The sequence below is a fragment of the Rhinolophus ferrumequinum genome, assembly GCF_004115265.2.
Source record: "Rhinolophus ferrumequinum isolate MPI-CBG mRhiFer1 chromosome 13 unlocalized genomic scaffold, mRhiFer1_v1.p Super_scaffold_3, whole genome shotgun sequence".
Lineage (NCBI taxonomy): Eukaryota > Metazoa > Chordata > Mammalia > Chiroptera > Rhinolophidae > Rhinolophus > Rhinolophus ferrumequinum.
The window spans coordinates 2474887-2480572 of NW_022680356.1; positions in this window are offsets into that span (position 1 = coordinate 2474887).

Below are 5686 nucleotides of genomic sequence, written 5' to 3' on the forward strand. Positions count from 1 at the left end.
GAACTGAACAGCTAATATGTAGACAATGTCAAAATACACTTGGCAACCAAAGGTACGGGAGGCAGGTGCAGCCCTGGCAAGTTTCTGAGCCGATGGCAGGGGCTGGCTGAAGCTCTCAGGTGGTCCCTTAGGGCTCTGTTCCGAGGTTGGGGTCCTCCAGTTGGTGTCGGATGTTGTGGGGGGCAGGAGAGTCCCTTGGACACTGCAGGGCGGATCCGGAGATGTCAGGAGAGGGTCCTGAGAGCTGTCCCAGTAGCAGCTGGGGAGGACCGAGCACGGCAGGTGCAGTGCAGTTCCCACCCCCACACCCAAGCGGAGGCACAGGCTCCTCTAGCACCAGGTGGGGGTCCCAAGGGGCAAGGACAAGGGAAATCAGAGGTCAGAGGAGAGAGGCAGTGAGCAAGGAAGGAGTGCAGCCTAAGCGAAGGGTCCCAATCAACGGGGGGCAGGAACTGGCCCAAGACACCTGTGGGGGAGGGATGTAGGAGTGGGGGGTGGAGAGGGCAAGGTGAGAGGGAACTGGACTGAGTTGAGCGGGGAGAGGTGAAATAAGGTGGAGGGTGAGGATGGGCGAGAAAGGAGGTGGGGGGCGCTGGGGGGGGAGGAAGGAGGAACTGGGTGCAGGTGTGCGAGTAGGGCAGTGGGGTGGGAAGAAAATGGAGGAGGGGTGGGAGCAGGGTGGGGTGGGCATGAGGCAGCAGGGGTGGGGGAGAGCTGGCTGGGACTGGTGAACGTGGTGGAGGGATGGAGGCAAGGAGGGAGAGCCCGCTCCCCACCAGTTGCAACAATAGCTGGTGTTTACTGAGCCCCGGTCCCCCTCAAGCAAGAATTCATGGGGCACCTCCCTGTGCCAAACACACCCTGACTCACTGGCTTCCCAGAGCTCTCTGCGGGAAGGTGCCCTGCACGGGCCTGCCCTTGGCCTCTGATGTATCCCCTTCATCGGGAGGAGGGCACGACCGGTCCCCTTTCACAGATGAGGAAACTGAGGCCAGAGAGGGAAAGAGTGAGCGCTGCCCCACAGACCTGTGGGTGCCTGTGCGGGGCAGGTGCCCCAGGAGAGAGAGGCGGAGACGGGTGTGTGGCCAGTTCTGCCTGACATCTGACTGCCCCACACATGACTCCAGGCGTGGCCCCTGGGAAGCTGGGCCCAGCTGCACTCTGACCTCTAAACCTCAGTTTCCTGGTCTTGGCAAAGGGGGTAGGAATTTGCCTCCTTTGCAGGGCTGTTGGGTGGTTCGCTCAGCAGTACAGTTATTGAGTGCCGGCTGTGTGCCTGGCACTGCTGGGCTGGGTGCTGAGGACCCTGGAGAAGAGGTGGTGCAGCCTTCCTCACAGCAGCTTGCTGGCATCCTCCCGGGCATGCAGTGTGGTGCATCTGGCAGGCCTGGGTGTGCAGCAGCCACGCCAGACACCGGGTTCTTCCTTGCGCTCCCGACAAGTGGTACCCCACCCTCATCCCAACCTCTTGGGACTCCAGACCCGAGAGGCAGCACACCTCCTGTTGGCTTCCTGTCTCTCCCTCAGGTTGCCATTGGAGGAACAAGTGGGGTCAGCCACTTTCAGCCTCTGCCAGAGGTCCCCCCCTTTACCTGAGGGCCCCCAGGCAGCCTGCCCTGAACTGTCTTCCATCTCCCTCTTTATCAAAGAGGTGGCTCCCTTTGCCTTCTCAGTGTGCTGTCCGCTAAGGGCTTCTGCCGTCAGCTCAGTGGTTGCCCCAGCAGCCTGTCCCTGGCTTGGGGAGGAATGGCCACTCAGCAGCATGGGGACTGCAGGGTCCAGCCCTGTGGAGGCTCTGGGCTTCCTCTGAACCAGGAGATCACAGGCTCTGTCACTTACCGGCTGTGAAACCTCTTGGCCTTAGTTTCTATATCTGGAAAATGGGGCTAGCCTACTTCATGGGGCTGTGATGATTACTCTGTGAAACTCTGGCTCTGTGCCTGCCTGGCACCCTTTCCCCCCTCCTTCCAGCCATAGCTTCTGACTTCCCTGGGGTTCTTCTCCCCTGTCTCAGTGTGGTGTGCTAAGGCATGTGACCTGGTCCTAAGCCACTCACGGCCTAGCCACTGGTTTCAGGGACGGGCTGGGGGATGGGCATGTGATCCCTTCAGCCAATGAGCTGTTTGGGGCTTTTTCTGGGAGCACTGAGAGAGGTTCTTGCTCCCCAAGTGCATTTGAAGCTGAATCACTGTCTTGGACCACAGGGAGAAAAACTGTCTGAGAATGAAACCAACAGGTGGAGGAGGCAGCAACTTTTGGGTCAGCATTTAAACCCTGAGCAAGCATTTTCAACGCCCTTATCTGGGCCTTTCCTCCACTCAGACCACAGTTATCGAACACTATTTTGTGCCGAGTGCCACTCCGCTGCTGGGGATGCAGCCAGGAGTGAGACACTCCCCACCTCTCAGAGGTCACGAACCTGCCCCAGGGCCTTTGCACTTGCTGTTCGCTCTGCCTGGAATGCTCTTCCTCTGATGTCTCTCTCCATTGCTTCCGCCTGCACCTTCTTCAGGTCTTAACTCTCAGGCTATCCCCTCATGAGGCCTGCACTGACCCCTCTGTTCCAAATCACATGCCCACACACTTGTTCTCCCGTTTCCTGATTTATTTTAGTCCTCAGCAGTTGAAACCACCTGAAATATTCTATGGAGCACTTATTTATTTTGTTACTTCTCTTTCACCCTCACCAGAATGTCAGCTCCACAGGGGAAGGGATTTTCATATGAATTGTTGACAGCAGATCCCTAGTGCCTAGAACAGAGTCTGCACAGAGCAGGGGCTCGGGGTTGAATCAATAGGGAGCCCCAAAAGGACTGAAGAGGTGACACTGTCACCATGGTTTGAATGTTTAAGGAGCCAGATATTTGATGACCCCAGGGGAGAGCACACATGTGCTGTTGTGTCCAGTTGATTCTCTGTGACTTAAACCAGGTTGGATTAATTTTTCTGCGGGGGGTTGGTGCAGTGGGGTGGGGATGGGTTTCACTTTCAACCTCTAGGCTCCTGCATTGCACTTGGAAGCATGCAGTACTTGAGAGCAGCCCCTGGAGGGCGCAAGGGAGTCCCATTGCTGCCCTTGGACTTGCAATCACTAGCACATTGTAAACAGCGGGACAACCTAAAGATGATAACGACGACGACGACAGCAGTAATAGTGCACGTGCTTCAAGGTCTGTTTTTAATTTTCACAATAGCCCTATGAGATAGGTATCATTTCCTAAATGAGGAAACGCAGGCACAGAGAGGTCACGGAACTTACTGAGATCCCTGGGCTGTAAGTGGCAGAACCAGAAAAGAGCAACAAGAGAAAGATCACCGTTGTCTGACCATCCAGAGGAAAGGCACGTGAGCTGCATGGCTGAAGATCCCCAGGTGGGAAGGAATTGAGAAGGGGCCCGGGGGGGGGGGGGCTACCCTCCCTTGGGGGATCATTGCTCTGAGCTGTGAGCTCTCTCCCTGCAGCCCCCCTCCCTGCGGCAGGTTTCCCTGGCCTGGGGTCCTTTGAATTCTGGCATCAAATCTGGCCTGTGCACGGGTCGGGTGGAACAGACATAGAGCCCACCCTGCCCAGTTTGAGGCTTGGAAGGCTTCTGGGGGAAGCCACGTGGAACCAGAGACGTGGAGGAGGAGGAGTCAGACAGAAGAGGTGGGGGGACAGAGTTCAGGCCGGGAGACTAGTGTGGGGTGTGAGAGTGAGCGATCAGTTTGTCCTGAGGCTCTTTGCATATCTGGAATGAATATTTACCCCAACCCACCCCGACAAATGCACCACAACTTTCCCAGCCCACATTTCCATCCTGTTTGCTCTTTCCTCTGAACATTCAGGAGACACATCCATCTATCATCACTTGGGCAGAACTCGCAGCCTTATCTGCAGGCCAATCTCAGAATGACTGTCTGGGGCCATGTAGTTTCAGGAGGAGGCCTATGGGACCGGAAGGGGGCTCAAGGGCGGCTGAGCCAGTGCCTCTCAGAGTCTGGGAGTCCCCTTCCCAGGCCAGAAGACCCCAGATGGAAGCCCCCACATGCAGCCTGCTTACCTTCCAGGTCTCTGGGAGGCCAGCTCGCAGGGAGCTATCCTCCTCCTGTGTCCAGAGGTGGGCTGTGGGGCCAGACCCCAGCCCCAATCCCGCCTGGCCACTTGGCATCTGTTAATTAACCTCTCTGGGCTTCACTTACATTATGTGGAAAACAGAGTAAATTGTGAACTGCTTACAGGGTTGTCTGTCACATAGTAGGTGCTGGCTAAGTGCTCCTGTTATTACCTCTGCGGAGTAGGGGTACTGATGCTGTGACTTGTCCTCTCCTCGCCTGTGGCAGTCTTCTCTCACTACCCCAGGAAAGGGGAGTCCAGTATGGAAACAAAGAGATTTTTTTCTACATCCTGAGTTTCATGATGGCTGTGGGGAAAGGAAAGGCTTCTAACCAAAAGCAGTTTTAGGGGAAAATCTATGTAGGAGAAAAGTGTCCCAGCCTGGAGCCCAGAAGAAGGATTTCCTGAGTGGGGAGAGGGAGGTTCAGGGAACTGGGGGATAGCAGAAATGGGGAGAGGGTCCCCAGGAGAGGAGACCTGGGTGCATCATGGAGGAAATGCAGTCAGGTTGGGGAGCTGAGCCCACCTCCCCCAGGGCAGCAGGACCCAGAGAAGGAAGGTTCTTGGGATCTCAACAGTGGACCTAGGACAGCCCCACACAGATGCCTGAGGGCACACAGGTCCAAGAGACAAGGAAGTGGGGACGAGAGAGCCTCCAGGGACCTTGGGGCAGAGGAGGGAGAGATGGGGTGAAGTGGGCGCCGTGCCACAGGTACTTTGCGGGCCACTGAAGGAGCAGATGAGGGTGCTCCACCACCTCCGAGGGTGGGTGTGTGCCATCACAGGATGGGCCAGTGTGGGAAGGGAGGGCGAGAGGATGAGGAAGTGGTTGTGGCGGAGCGGAGGTGGTGACCAGCCAGGTGCAGTGGGAGGGGAAGGTCCAGGTGGGGCCGGACTGGCGGGCACTGGGGACGCCCTGCCTCCGTGCCTTGATATGGCCGATCCTTCTCAGAATCCTTCCCTGACACCCCCAGGCTGCGTGGGGCTCCTTTGGGGACACACAGTGCCCAGGTTTCTGCCATCACGCTCTGTCTCCCTGGTGACTCAGCTGCCTCCTCCTCTAGCCTGAAACCATTTGAGGGCAGGGACAGGGCTGTCATCACTGTCCTGATGCCTGGCACACAGAAGGTGCTTGGAAACTTTGAGGTGTGCACTGACTTTGTAGGTTTCTCCTCTGTTAGCTTTAACCTGCCCATGGAATAAATAATGAATCACTCATAGGGGCAGTTCTGTCAGGGGCTGGCCTGTGTCCATGTCCCCTTGGGAAGGGAAAGTGGGGGGATTCCAGTTTCCGCCCCCTCCCACTTCCGCTGTCCCACTCCCCAAAATTCCAGCACAGACAGCTCCCCTCCTGAGGTTTGGGGGTACCATTGGAATCATCATTCTTGCATATCCCCTGCTTGCAGCTAGCCTTGATTCCTCCCCCCACCCCGCTGGGGCAGGCACTGCTTGGCCCCGGAAATGCCCTCTGCCCTCTCCGGAGCACGTGGCCTGTGATTTTCCTTGAACACAGCACTTTATGACTTATACGTAAACTTCAAACGCAGCCCCCTTTCCTGTCTTCGCATCAAGGAAATAGGCTGAGAAACCCGC